At 43.5% G+C, this 14,911-nt stretch overlaps 1 long non-coding RNA gene across 1 annotated transcript; it reads left to right on the top strand.

The window, feature by feature from the left end:
• Positions 1–9,049: 9,049 nt before the first annotated feature.
• Positions 9,050–14,115, top strand: LOC140640386 (uncharacterized). The gene is made up of 2 exons (XR_012037098.1): positions 9,050–9,599; positions 13,915–14,115. It is a non-coding gene; the product is annotated as an uncharacterized lncRNA (long non-coding RNA).
• Positions 14,116–14,911: the final 796 nt, after the last annotated feature.

Raw genomic sequence — 14,911 nt, forward strand, 5'->3', positions numbered from 1 at the left:
TCACAGAGAAGAAATTCTCGAATGGCAGCTTTTGTTCTCTCTCTGCACCTTTTAAACATACAAGTTTTACACAAATTTATAGATTATGATAGGTTTCCTCTTTATGAGTCTTTCTATAATAAAATCCAGCAAATACCAACATTAATGAGGAAGAGTAGCATGTATTGTAATTAATACAATTAATTATTGGGAAACTGTCCTGAGAATAATAACTCATGCTGTCACTACTCATTCCCTTCAGCTAAAATAAGTATTTTTTGCAAGACAATAAGTGAATATTGATTGAAAACATAAGTTTTACTGAATCTTATGGGAAAATGTTCTACAAAAAATCTAATTTTTGTACCTTATTTCTTAGTTGAATCATATACATTTCAGTTGGCACAAAATTTAAAACAACAGACTAGAACTTCAAGGCTTTAAAGACTAGGTCTACCAATATGGCATTTTATAATTTGAAAAATGTTTTTATCGGAGACAAATTAGAACTCTTGAAGAATAATGGTGCTATGATGTTTCATCTTCCAAATTCTAGGAGTAGAAAGATGGCCATTTTTGCTTTAGGCAGTGTTAGGATTAAAACAAACAGTTCAAGTATTGGAATAGCTCCATTGGTGCTAGATCATTGAGCAATTGCATATGAATGCTTACATATATAGTTACCTATAAAGATCTTAGGTGATTGATCATACAGTGGTAAACCCTAAACACATCACACTGAAGAGGATTTTGGGATTTTTAAAAATGTTGTTTTGGTCTTGAGTCAGAAAGTCTACACTCTATGGCAGACGTTTCAGACTTATTTTATATACATATGCTTTTCTGAGAGTTTTTTTTTTTTTCTGAGAGGTTTCTATGGCCTTTATTAGATTCTAAAAGGTGTTGGTAAAAAATAAATTTAAAAAATAAATAAAAAAATAAAAGGTGTTGGTGACCCAAATAAGATTATGAACCCTGACTCCAGGAAACAGTAATCGGCACTCACATTCAAAGGTACTGACATCTAGAATGAAATCAATAAACATGGTTGAATGAATCGTAAATGAATAACCTTTTTCCAGAGTATCACTGAACTTTTTAATGCAATCATCAAGTGTTGGGTAGAAAAGAAAAATCTTTAAAAAAATGAGAAAAATGACAAATCAAGACTGAGTGATGAGACACCTGGGTGGCTCAGTGGCTGAGCATATGCCTTTGGCTCAGATCATGATCCTGGATTCCCAGGCTCAAGTCCCACATCGGGGTCCCTACAGGGAGCCTGTTTCTCCCTCTGCCTGTCTCTGATTCTATCTGTCTCATGAATAAATAAAATCTTTAAGAAAAAGAAAAGACTGAGTGACTACTATATGGAGGACAATGGAACAGGTAGTGGGAGGTCTTTTTAAAAAAAAGGGTAATTTATTTTTAAGGAACCCATGATATATCTAATTAGAATAAAACATAAAATGCAGTAAGACTATTAGAGCAAAGGGGAAAACGTAGTCAAGGTATTATAAAATGTATACTAGAACTTCTGAAGGTGAGCCTTTCCCAGGTTTGAAGGATTTTTGACACATACAAGGTTTAATTTTTCCATCTACAATCAGAAAAAGATGGAAAGTTTAAATGGTAGGGAGAGGGGGAATAAAGAGATCAGGACAAATGAAACTTCCCCCTTCCCTGTTCCTCTTTTTATAATCTTCAGTGAATGAGAAGACAGTACCAAGGGTAATCAATTAATCTAGTGGTTCCTGAAGGGCACAGCACTAGCTTTCTCCTTACTGATTTTTTCTTAGGGAGACAAAGTGAAGGTCGCAGACTTGACCAAGAGCATAGGAAAACCATTCCTCCAGTGCCCTGAAACCATTAAACATCTTTAAACAGATGCTAGCCCAAGAAATCTTTCACCCAAGGCAAATACTTTGAAAAGTTCTAGTTCACATTCAAGAGACTCCCCAATAGGCCTATTTGGTAGCCTAACTCGGTATACCTTCAAGACAGTGCTGTTACTCCTTTCTTCTGCGAAGTTCTGAGGAGTCTAAGTAGAAAGCCAAGGACAACTAGCCTCTAAACTCTTTCTCCATTTTGGTATTGAGTTTTTATAAATTGAGGCAAAACTGTAGCAATTGTATTTTGCTTACTGGGGTCTTATTTCTTTACTACACAAAGAGATCATTATTTAAGAAGGTAGTCCAGGAATTTAGCCCAACCATGGTGATATTTGTTGCATTTTCATTTTTCACCTCAAATACAAAGTACAAAAACACTACTACTTAAAAAAGAGCATCATAATTTCTTGGATCTCCTCTAATTCCACTGCTAGTATTTTCAGATTATAGCTAACTAGTGGACCAGTAACTACTGCAGACAGTAATGGTTCAACTTCCAGCTCTGTCACCATGGGTGAACCTGGACAAGTTATTTATTCTTTCCAAGCTTAGATTTCCTTATTTGTGAAAAGGAGTGAATAATTTTGTAATACACAAGATACTGCAAATAAAGATATTGCATAGCATTTTTTAAAAAAGATTTTATTTATTTATGAGAGAGAGAGAGAGAGGGAAGCAGAGACCACCCAGAGAAGCAGGCTCCACACAGGAAGCCTGATGGGGGACTCAATCACAGGACTCCAGGATCACGCCCTGGGCTGAAGGGAAGCACTCAACCGCTGAGCCACCCAGGCATCCCTGCATAGCATTTTGTAAGTGCTCAATAAATATTTGCCACTAATCTCATTGTTACTGCCTTCATCAGTCTCCCTGTCTACACTCTCTATAAAATTCACCTCCCACTCTGGCGCTACATAATTATTCTTGAATCACCGTTGATTTTGTCAGTCTCTTGTCAAAACTCTTCAATGGATTCTATGCATACAGGGTAGTCTTATCTTCTTGCCTGGAGCGTATTGCCATTCTCTGTCTACCCTAAACCAACCTGACACCAGGCTGCTCTCTCATGAGGCCCCTTAATAATAGATTAAATTTCCTCTTCCCCAACACATGCTGCTCTTTTCAGCCTCCTTCCTTTGTTCCTGGCATTCTCTCTGCATGGAATGCCTTCCCTATGTACATCCATATAGGTCATGATTCTCCAAGCTAGTTTGGAAGCCATCTTCCTCCACAAAATCTTTTCTGATCCCTCTAGTAAAATGAGTTTTCCCTTTGTACTTCTGAAATACTTGGTTGTTTTCTTCTACCTTGAAAAAGCATTTCTTAGGTTTATATTCTCTCCCAGCCTGGGGATTCCTGGGTGGCGCAGCGGTTTAGCGCCTGCTTTTGGCCCAGGGTGCGATCCTGGAGACCCAGGATCGAATCCCACGTCGGGCTCCCGGTGCACGGAGCCTGCTTCTCCCTCTGCCTCTCTCTCTCTGTGTGTGACTATCATAAATTAAAAAAAAAAAAAAAAAAAAAGTTTATCTCCCAGCCTGAAGTGTAAGTCCTTTAAAAACCAATGAACAAATAAACTGTTGAGACTACATCAAAAAATAAAGCTTCTGCACAACAAAAGAAACAATCCACACACACACACACAAAAACCTACTGAATAAGAGAAGGCATTTGCAAATGACATATCTGATACAGGGTTAGTATACAAAATATATAAAGAATTTATACAACTCAACACCAAAAAAACAAATAATCCAACTTAAAAAATAGGCAGAAGACATGAAGAGACATTTCTCCAAAGAAGACAAACAGATGGCCAGCAGACACGCATCATAAGGGAAATGCAAATCAAAACCACAATGAGGTATCACCTCACATCTATCAGAATAGCTAAAATCAAAAACATAAGAAACAAGAGTTGGTGAACATGAAGAGAAAAAAGGGATACCCATACACTGCTGGTGGGAGTTCAAATTGTTGCAGCCAGTATGGAGGAATGCTATGGAGGTTCCTCAAAAAAATTAAAAATAGAACTACCCCTATGATCCAGTGATCGCACTACTGGGTATTTGCCCAAAGAATATAAAAGCACTAATTCAAAAGGACAAATGCACCCCTTATTTATTACAGCATTGTTTACAATAGCCAAATTATGTAAGCATCCCCCAAGTATCCAATGACTGATGAATGAAGATGTGGTATATATATTCAACAGAATATTACTCAGCCATAAAAAAGGAGTAAAATCTTGCCATTTGCAATGACATAGGTGGATCTAGAGAGTTTAATGCTATGTGAAATAAGCCAGTCAGAGAAAGACAAATACTGTATGATTTCACTCATATGTGGAATTTAAGAAAACAAATGACAAAGGAGGAAAATAAAAAAAGAAACCACAAAAACTGACACTCAACTATGGAGAACAAACAGATGGTTACCAAATGGGAGGGGGGGCAGGAGGAGCAGTGAAATAGATGAAAGGAATACACGTATCCTGAGAAGCATTGAGTACTATGTGGAATTGTTGAATCACATATACTTCAGGTGTATAGTATACAGTACTATACACCTGAAGCTAAGATAACGCCGTATGTTAACTACATTGGAATTTTAAAAAGAAGAAATACAATTGTCTAAGAAAGACGAGTTTATACAGGCAAGTTTCAGAAAGAAATAGTTAATGCCACACAGAGTAGACTACTGGAGGACGGCCTAGGAGGATGCCAAGGTACTCCATGAAGATCAGTTTTAGAAGCATGAGAGGGACGGGATCCCTGGGTGGCGCAGCGGTTTGGCGCCTGCCTTTGGCCCAGGGCACGATCCTGGAGACCCGGGATCGAATCCCACATCAGGCTCCCGGTGCATGGAGCCTGCTTCTCCCTCTGCCTATGTCTCTGCCTCTCTCTCTCTCTCTCTCTCTGTGACTATCATAAATAAATAAAAATTAAAAAAAAAATAGAAGCATGAGAGGGAGAAATAAAAGGAAAAAGCAGCAGTGAAATTGGTCATTTGGGGTGGTTTTAGGACCACTCCACCAGGTCCCCTAAAATGCAACCAAAATTAACATTTAAATAAATCTGTTCTGCAAATGAAAATAAAAATAAAGATAAAACCAAGATACAAATCGGTTTCATTTCATATCCCTTTATGCCTCTAGTGAATGTTGCCACATTCACAACAGGTACTTGATAAATATTTATGGAATGAATAATCAAATAGTAAAAGTATAATGTATAGTAACAGAAGAGGATGAAACAAAGTGCTAAGGGAGCTCTGGGGAGAAAGAGGTTATTTTCACTGGCTGCATTTGAAGTAAGCCTTCAAAAACTTTGTGAGGTAGAGGTAATAGAAATCAGAATTCTAGCCCAAGAGAACCATGTGAATAAAGGAGGGAGGGGGGAAGCACAAATATTGAATAACCATTCATATGGCTCAAACCTAGGAGATGCAAAGGGTAGTATACAGCTAGAAGGACTGAAAAGACCAGGTTATAAAGAGCCCTGAAGAACTCCTAAGTTTATGGATTTAATCCTCGAGGCCCTAGGAAGCCAAAGCCAGTTTGAGGAGGGAAATCACATAATCAGATGTGTACTTTAAGAAAACGACTCCATCAGCTGGGCAGAAGATGGAACGAAGGGTAGGAGACCAACAAAAACCTCTGCAAAAAGGGAGGGAAACAGCAACAGTGCCTTGAACTATGGTGGTGGCTGTGGGAATGTCAAGGTGAAAGAATATAAAAGGGGAAAGAGTGGAAAGAGAACTGCAATGGGGCAATGCAGGAGCAGGGGCTCTCAACCTGGACCTCATGGAGGCAATTCACAGGGAACAGGAACTTGGACGGAAAGGTAGAACATCTTTACTTGCACTAACCTCAAAGTGAAACGTAGCATGCCTTCAATTATGAATATGGGCAGCAAACCATGGCAGCAAATAGGCTTCACTGGACTGGCAAAGGGATCCATGGCATAAAAAAAGAAGTTAAGCACTCTTAAGTCACTCAAAGCTCAATAAAGGCTTTACCAGAGATAAATATTTGAATTAAATAAAAACAGTGAGGCAGCCCCGGTGGCTTAGTGGTTTAGAGGTTTAGCACCGCCTTCAGCCTGGAGCGTGATCCTGGAGTCCGGGGATCGAGTCCCACCTCAGGCTCCCTGCATGTAGCCTGCTTCTCCCTCTGTCTGTCTCTGCCTCTGTCTCCTTCTGTGTCTCTCATGAATAAATAAATAAAATCTTAAAAATAAATAAATAGGGATCCCTGGGTGGCGCAGCGGTTGGGCGCCTGCCTTTGGCCCAGGGCGCGATCCTGGAGACCCGGGATTGAATCCCACGTCGGGCTCCCGGTGCATGGAGCCTGCTTCTCCCTCTGCCTCTCTCTCTTTCTCTCTCTGTGACTATCATAAATAAATAAAAAAAAAATTAAAAATAAATAAATAAATAAATAAATAAACAGTAACAACAAAAACATGTGTGGGGACTGAGAGAGGGAAGAATGAGGGTGGATCAAAGTATCAATGTGACTTTGGATGAGTTTCAGGTGTCAGCCCATGCTTATCTCATTTCTTGTGACCAGTGGCCTTCAGCTGCAGGGAAACCTAATCGCCTCTCTATGGTAGGAACCTTCATTTCCCATTCCGTTCATCCTCCCATCTTGCAACACTGAACAGTCCAGGGGTGACCAAATGTTTGCCTGGGACAAGAGGGGCTCTCCAGGACATGGGCCTTTGATGCTAACCCCAAGGAAAGTCCTAGGCAAACGGATGAGCCAGTCACCCCAAGGGCCCTCAAATCTGGCAGCGTATGCTAATAAGGCTATATTAATACTATGCCTTCAATTAAGGGAAAAAAAATTATGCCATTTAAAATTTTGGATCTGAGTTTCTCCATCTGTTCTTCCTACCAAGTAGAAAAATCTTGAAGGAAAATCTTTCTCTCCTAAGGTCAGACAGTTACGGGCCTTCAATATACGTTTTGGTAACTGAATACCATTCTGCCCATGGTTCTACAAGGTACACAGTGCTGGCACATCCCTGTCTCTGGCAAAACTCACAAGGACTCTGGGAGATAGACCGGATTCTCTTCATGCTACAGAAGAAACCACAGTTCTGGAGGATTTCGTCCTCTGCCACCCTTCACAACAGCAAGCAGAGTGGCTGCTCCTGGCACTGCGGCTGCCAAAGAACATTGAATTACTGAGTGTCGCACAGAGGCACACACACGGGGAGTGGTTGCTATATTGGAGGCTATGCAAAGCTGCAATTTTCTTTCTCTTGCAAGGTCCGTGAACTCAGTGCTGGGGCATTCTCCTGATACACACAGTCCAGGGTAGTGTTAGTTGCAGGCAGAAGGCAGGCACCCTACGGTAAAGTGGTGGTTCACCTATGGAAAAAGGCATAAAAGGCAATCATCAACTGCTCCAGATTGGCGAGGAGGAGTCAAGAGGGGCAACAACTTGCAAATCAAACTGTAACGGCCAACAACGGTACCGAAGACCATCCTGCATAGAATATGCGGCATCTGATCAGAAAACGTGCACGAGGCAGCCAATGCACCTGTATTATTAGTGCACACCAACACCTGACACGCCCCCGTGTGCCTGTAAGGGACCAACCCAGGAATCTCGGACGGGGATGGGAAGAAGAGTGTGAAAGGCAGGACCCGGGGAACCAGGGGAGCGGATCCAGACGTGGGAGAGGCCTCGCAACCCCACCAGCCGCCTCTCCCCGTCGCCATGGCAACCCCGGCACCAAGGCAGCCCCACGGGCTCACCTTCGGGGAGAGCCGCCCTCCACCCAACGTGCACCTGCGCAGCTCAAATAAAACCAACGAAGACGCCGCCTCCCGCGACACCCAGACAACCATGGCTTTCTTTTTCTGTTTCCCCATCCCTAACTTATCCAGAGAACATATTCTCGCTTTTCCCCCACATCCATGCAAGGGAGCTGGAGGTGGGGTGGGGGGTGGGGGGATGCGTCCTGAACAACGACCACTTTTGCTGCAAAGATAGGAAGGCGGCTGCTGCTGCTGCTTTTTTTTTTTTTTTTGCCCCCGTTTTTGCGGGGGTGGATATCAGAGACGGATGAAAACCGGATGCGCACACACACACACACACACACACGCATGCACATCACAGTTGCCTAAAAAAGGCAAATCGACGGATAGGATCAAAATAATTTTCAACCAACGTCTCGGAGCATGTCTGTCGGGCAAGCTCAGTTTTGCCCCTGCAGGCAAGAAAAAAAAAAAGAAAAAGAAAGAAAGAAAAAAGAAAAAAGAAAAAAGAAAAGAAAAACGGTCTCTGCAGCCGATAAACTTGTTTCCAAGGCGGCTGTTGGATTTATGGTTAACACACACACACAACAAACGCATCCGTGCGGGCGGGAGCGCGCAACAGCAGCAGGAGCAAGAACCATGACGTATTCGGGAGAGCTTTCCAGAACGGCTTTCCAGCTCGAGCAAGACGCCCGGGGAGCCAATCTCGTTTTTGCATCTAGAACACGAGAGGAGCCGCGCACCCGGGGGAAGGCCAGGCCAGCGGTTACGGAGGCGGCGGCGACCACTGTCGCGGGACCCCCGCCCCGCCCCTCCCCCCCCCCCCCCGGGTGACCACCGCGCTCCGAGCCCCGAGCGGGGAGCCCCGTCCGACTCCACCCCCGCCACCTCTGCAGGGCCGGAGCCAACGCAAAACCGCCCTCTGCAAAGTAAAAAAGGAGAGAAAGAAAGAAACCCCAAAGGAAACTTGTGTCACAGAGCCTTTGCTCCACCGGCCAAAAGGGCGCCCGCCAGAGCCCCTGCGTCCGGGGCCGCGCGCGCTGCCACTAGTAAAGATGGCGGCCACAGGCGGAGCCGCTCCCGCCCCGCCAGCCACGACCCTTCACGCGGAGCCCTCCACGCCCGCCGCGGCTTGACGCATTGCAGGGGCGGCGCAGCCAATCAGGCGGCTCGACGCTTTCCGGCTAACCACTGCAGGGTCGCGCTGGCCTATCAGAGCGCCCGTGTCACACGGAACGAGGAACGAAGGCTCCGCAGCGCCAGCTAAGCACCCGGCAGCTCACGGAGCGCGCGGTGGGGCGTGTGCGGCCGGCCCCGCCGTGTGCTCCTCCGCCGGGAGATATAGTGCGGTCGCCCCGCCCGCCCGGCCGCGCGCGCGCTCTTGAAAGGCTCCGGCGCGAGGCCCGCTCCTTCTCCCGGCTCCGAGAGGCTCGGCCCGCGGGGCTGGCCCCCTCCTCCCCGCCCCCTGGGAAACAAGGCCCGAGTTCCCGGGCCCGGGCTCGTGTACCCGGCACGCTCCGCGGAAACAGCGCTGCCGCCCTCATCGCGGGACCCGCCTCCGACGGCCTCGGAGCAGACCCCGCCTGTGGACGCGCCGACGCCCCGGCCCTCCGACCCCGTCCCCGGCCGCCCGACCCGCACGCTCCTGCGCGCTTCTGTTTCAGAAGGGCCCGTGCCCTGTTCCCGCCGGCCGGGAGGCGAAGGGGGCCCGCGGGGACCGGCTGGGGGACCTGGGGGCCGGGGGAAGCTGCTGGCCGCCCCTCCCCCCACCGAAAGCCCCTGGGACTTCTTGGGGGAAAGGCCCTCCAGGACTGAGGTCGGCATTCAGTGCAACAGCCCTCGTGCATTCAAAACAGTCCGACCCAGGAAGGCCAGTCGACAGGCCTGTGGGCACCCTAATAGCTGTTTGTTTGTTTAAGCACCTTGAAGCCCAGGTGCATTGAAAAAAATCTGAGACCCGGGAAGGTCAGTCAACAGACCTATAGTGACCCTAATAGCTATTTATTTATTTATTTATTTATGTATGTATGTATGTATGTATGTATTTAAGCACCTCGAAGCCCTCATGCATTGAAAAAAATCTGAGACCCAGGAAGGTCAATCAACAGGCCTATAGTCACCCTAATAGCAATTATTTATTTATTTGTTTAAGCACCTCGAAGCCCTCGTGCATTGAAAAAAATCTGAGATTCAGGAAGGTCAATCAATAGGCCTATAGTCACCCTAATAGCTATTTATTTGTTTATTTATTTAAGCACCTCGAAGCCCTCGTGCATTGAAAAAAATCAGACCCAGGAAGGTTAATCAACAGACTTATAGTCACCCTAATAGCTATTTATTTATTTATGATTTGCATTTATTTATTCCTGAGAGAGGCAGAGACACGGGCAGAAGGGTAAGCAGTCCCCCTGCAGAGAGCCTGATGTGGGACTCGATTCCAGGACCCCGGGATCACGCCCTGAGCTGAAGGCAGATGCTCAACCACTGAGCCACCCAGGCGTTCCCCACAATAGCAATTTAATAGCAGAGCACAGAGCACTGTCTAGGTTGTCTGTCTCCCAAGCCTGGGTTTTTTGTTGTTGTTTTGGGTTTTTTGTGGGTTTTCTTTTTTTTTTCTTTTTTTTTTTTCCTCCAGTAAATACCCTCACTTTCTGGAGCTGATGCTCTAGGTGTGAGATGGTTCAAGCGTTTGGGGAACTTGACTGCGCAACTGGGAAGAAAGTAGGGGAACTGCAGGAATGCGTTTCTCCGAACACAGTTTTCAGTGTCCTCCAGAAAAAGTAGCAGAGAAGAAATGTTACTTGGTTTGTTTTCTGTACTCTAGGAATCAAGCTGAGAAAAATGAGGTCTCGTGGATTTCTTAGAACTGCTGTTTCGTTTCACATCCTCGATCTGTGATTTTGACACAATAGGGCTTTGATGATCTAATGATCTTTGTGATTGAACTAGTCTCTCTGTTCACATCCTGTTTCTAAGGTTGTGCTGTTAATAGTGTTTCCTGAGGCTTCACAACTGGTGGTGGTGTTTCTGCTGTACCCATGTAAAGGTTGTTCTTTGATCCAAGGCTGTAGTTGCCAGTAGCTGTTTATTGCTGCTTCTCAAACCTTTATTCAAAGCCTTGTTCAAAAAGGAGAAAAGCTGTGGTTTTCTTTCTGTAGGCGGCTAGTAGTCATCCCCAAAGATGCTTGCCAAGTGAGCAAATCTCTGAACTTCCAAAGGAGCAACTCATCATAAAGATACCTGCCCAAAGAAACAATACATCATATTTCTTTTGCAATATATATGTTATAGGAAATATCTACCGTGACTTTTTTGTGTTAAATCAGATCATGATGCCAGAAAAGAGATTTGACTGTTTCGCTAACAAATTGGGAATTCCTGCGTAGGTCCCTTTGTTCTTGGGACCTCAAGTTTTCTATTCTGTAGAATGAGAGGATTGGGTTAGATGATTTCCAGCTTTCCTTAACTGCTCTATTATTTTTATTCTGCTGTGAAGAAGTTAGGCCCAGCCCTTATCATGTCATTACATTTAGGCTTATCTACTATGTATAGTGCTTTAGGCTTTTAAAGTTACTTTTACATTTATTTTCACATGTAATCTTTGCTGTACTTCTTCTGGAGGGAGAGTCCCCATTGCTTAAAAAGTTAGGTTTACTGTAAAGCCTGTCCCAAGATTATGTGAATGTGAATCAGTGTGCTACAAAATATTCCTCTGGGCCTATTACTTCAATTCTAGTACATACCAAACCTGCTGCTTTCGGGTGGTCAGCAATTAGCTCCCTAGTTGTGAGCTCCTTAAGGATAGGGCCTATCCAATTCATCTTTATACTCTCAGTGCTTAGTGAATTTCACTTTACACTACAGGAGCTCAATAAAGATTCATTAAAGGAATGAATGAACAATAATTGGGACAGTGGTAGAAGAATCCAGATGTGAATGTGTCTTTTGAGTTCCAAGAAAATCAACCAACTAATACTTAGTGATAGTCTACAATGTAGAAGGTAGTTTTTTTTTTTTTTAACACATTTTTTTTCCTCCAATTGTCTCTGCTTTTTATTTTTAAATTAAGGAAATATCATCATTGGGAAATTAATAATGTCTTCTTAAATATCAAGGGTTATCTCCAAGCTTTCCTTTGTGTGTATTCTATTACATTCTATGAACAACACAAAGATTTAGAAGAGAAAAAAAAATCAGGGGGCACCTGGGTGGTTCAGTGGTTGAGCATCTGCCTTTGGTTCAGGTTGTGATCCCAGAGTCTTGGGATTGAGTTCCACATCAGGCTTCCTGCATGGAGCCTGCTTCTCCCTCTGCCTGTGTCTCTGCCTCTCCCTCTGTGTCTCTCATGAATAAATAAATAAAATCTTTAAAAAAAAAACGGACATTATCGTTTTTTTTGCAGGGAACACAATGTGAGACTCGATCCTGGGTCTCCAGGATCGCACCCTGGGCAAAAGGCAGGCGCTAAACCACTGAGCCACCCAGGCTGCCCCAAAGATAATGTCCTTTACCCAGCGTTTGATCTTTTTTTGTAATTTGGGGGGATAAGTATCACAGTCAGTCAGTCTGAGTAGGTATGGCCTAGTCTGTTCTAAGTATTCTAATCAACTATCATTCAACAAAGTAGGACTTCTATAATGATCTTAATTTATTACTGTTTGTAAAAAGATATAACTCCTGAGTCAAGTCCCCTGTGACCTTAGCTCTATTTATATCCACATCTCCGGGGGTCTCCTAGTTACTAATGGAATTCTGCACAAATCCCTCGCAAAATTCACAAGCAAAATATTTAGAATCATAAAATTCTAAATCTAGGAGGAACTACAGAAAGTCCATCTGGTCCCCTCTTTTCCATTTTGCGGATTAGAAAACTAAATTCTGAGAAGGGAATAGTTAGGGACAGAGTGGGCTTTAGGATCCTTAGCATACTGATCTTTCCTTTGACCTTTGAAAACATTTCAATCAAAGATTAATTGTAATAAGGGGAGCAGAGGAATGTTATCATCCACAAGGCCTCCCAGCAACTATGGAAAATCTTGAGATGACTTTGCTTTGAACTTTGTTACTCCATTTAGGGTTTGGCTGTCCTGAATTGTTCTCTGTGCTATGTCTTATCTATACAGCTGGTTTAAAATCTTTGACCTTCGTTTAAATTGCTGACACTTTCCTGTTGTTAAGCTTTATCAGTTTCTTTACTGTTGTCTTCTTCAGGCTAGCAGTGTTTCCCTTTCTTCTTCCCAAAAGAGTTCAGAGAAGCTTATTTTCTGAAAGGAGTAACCAACAAATGAAAAGGAATGTAGCTATACAATTGTAATTCTTTTACAACATTCTGAAATATTTTAGGGAGTGTTGCAAAGTGCTAATAAAGAATAATCATGGTTTTATCTTCATTACTCATTATGCAACTTTTAGGCTGGTTTCTAAAAATTTGATTCTCTTCAGCTGATTTAAAACAGGTATGACTGGACTAGTGTAGAGCATGGTGCTCTTGCACAGAAAGGAAAAACTTGTTCTTTGGCTCTAGCAGCACCTAACCCCCTCACCTAACTGGTTGTCTAGCAAATGTTCACAAGCAAAAAAATAAAATAAAAAAATTTAGAAAGAATAGCTCGGTGTGAGCCTCTGTATACAAAATACAGGCTGAAACAGTGTTCAAACCTCAAAGTATCCCAAAATACAAAGCTCCCGCAGGTACAAAGCGCCGAGTAGCTTTAATCTGTTCTCACCTTTCTTTGGGATTTGAAAATCAGAAATGCCTGTATGTGAATCACTTGTCCATAGGCCATTTAAAATATGGCTTGTATATTTTGCTGCTATTCAATTTGGGGGTCATTTCCTAGGTTTTAAACAATGTGAAACAGGTGCAACTATGAAAATTTGTGTGGCAGGGAAGAGCTGGAGCGGTGAAACCCGACACGATAAATCAGTTCTCTGAGTCACAAATCTCTTAGGCTGCTCTATAAGACGGTGATGACTCAGCAGCATTCCACTGGAGTGGTGGAGGGAGTGAGGCGAGAGGGCTTGTTGCCCCGGGCAGCAGCCTGTTGGGGGCGATGGGAGACCTTTTGGATCTTCCCACTGCAGAGCCTTAGAATGACTGCCTCAGATTCCCTTGACTGGTCCTGAACTGACTTCTGACCTGACCTTTGCCATATTTAGCTGACACGTATTTTAGATATTATAGACACCCACACCTTATATTTGTCTAGGATTTTATTGTCTACAAACTAATCTGACATTCTTTTCTCTCTCATTTTCTCTTTTTTTTTTTTCCTCACAGGAGCCCTTGAGGTATGTTGTGATTACAGCCATTTCACAGGTGAGATAGCTGAGTCTCTGTGGCTGAGTAGCCAAGGAAGCAGCCATTTAACGTAGCAAATAATATTACACAACGCTCTCCTCTTCTGGGAAATAGTTGTTGGCTTTGTCAAGGCTAATAGAAATAAAACCTTGAATAAACTTTCCCTGAAGTGAGACAAAATTTATTTCTATCCTCTTGTTTTTCGGAGGAGGGTGTGAGAAGCCAGGGGGCGTACCAATACTCATTTGTACAACTTGCAAACTCTCTTAAAGGTAAATCTTTTCAGTGACCGAATGGTCCACTCATCCCATTGTGATGCCGAGGGTTGGTTTATTAGCCAATGACTCAGAGTCTCTACTTAGAATGAATAAAACTCAAGAAGCATTTTCACTGGACTTGGGCGTAGATAGTTCAGTTTTCCTATTCAAGTACAACTTGCCTTTGGCCATATTTTCTCCATCACAGGAAGCTGGGAATGGATCCAGTTATGTGAAAGCAGAGAGAAAATTGCAAAAAGGATATGCTTGCTCAGGGTGCAGGTAAGGAGCAAGGCAGAAACAATCCAGCCTGTTCCTGAGGAGATGTGGCCTGCCACCAAATCTAGGGAGACTGATTTCAGGTGGTAGTTCAGCATTAAAGTAAAGATTTCCTTTTCCTCTTGTCTCTACTTTGGAAAATTTATGTCTCATATCTTCCCTAGTCCTGGGAGTGAACTGAACTCAATACTAACCAATTAAATAATGTATTGGTATTTATTGACTCAGGAACTATGCTGAGTTCAAAGAGTAAAACATGGAGCTTCTGCTACTATCTACATGAGGAGCTAAGATACATGAAAAGATATATCAGGTAAAAATGGCTAAGAGATGTGGAATTCGGGAAAGAAGTCCATTTGGAGCTATAAGAATCAGTAAAGTTGGAAAGATGTGGGATTTAAATTGGGAATGAAGGACCCCTAGGGTTACCATGATACAGA

This window comes from Canis lupus, chromosome 9 (genome assembly GCF_048164855.1).
Source record: "Canis lupus baileyi chromosome 9, mCanLup2.hap1, whole genome shotgun sequence".
NCBI lineage: Eukaryota > Metazoa > Chordata > Mammalia > Carnivora > Canidae > Canis > Canis lupus.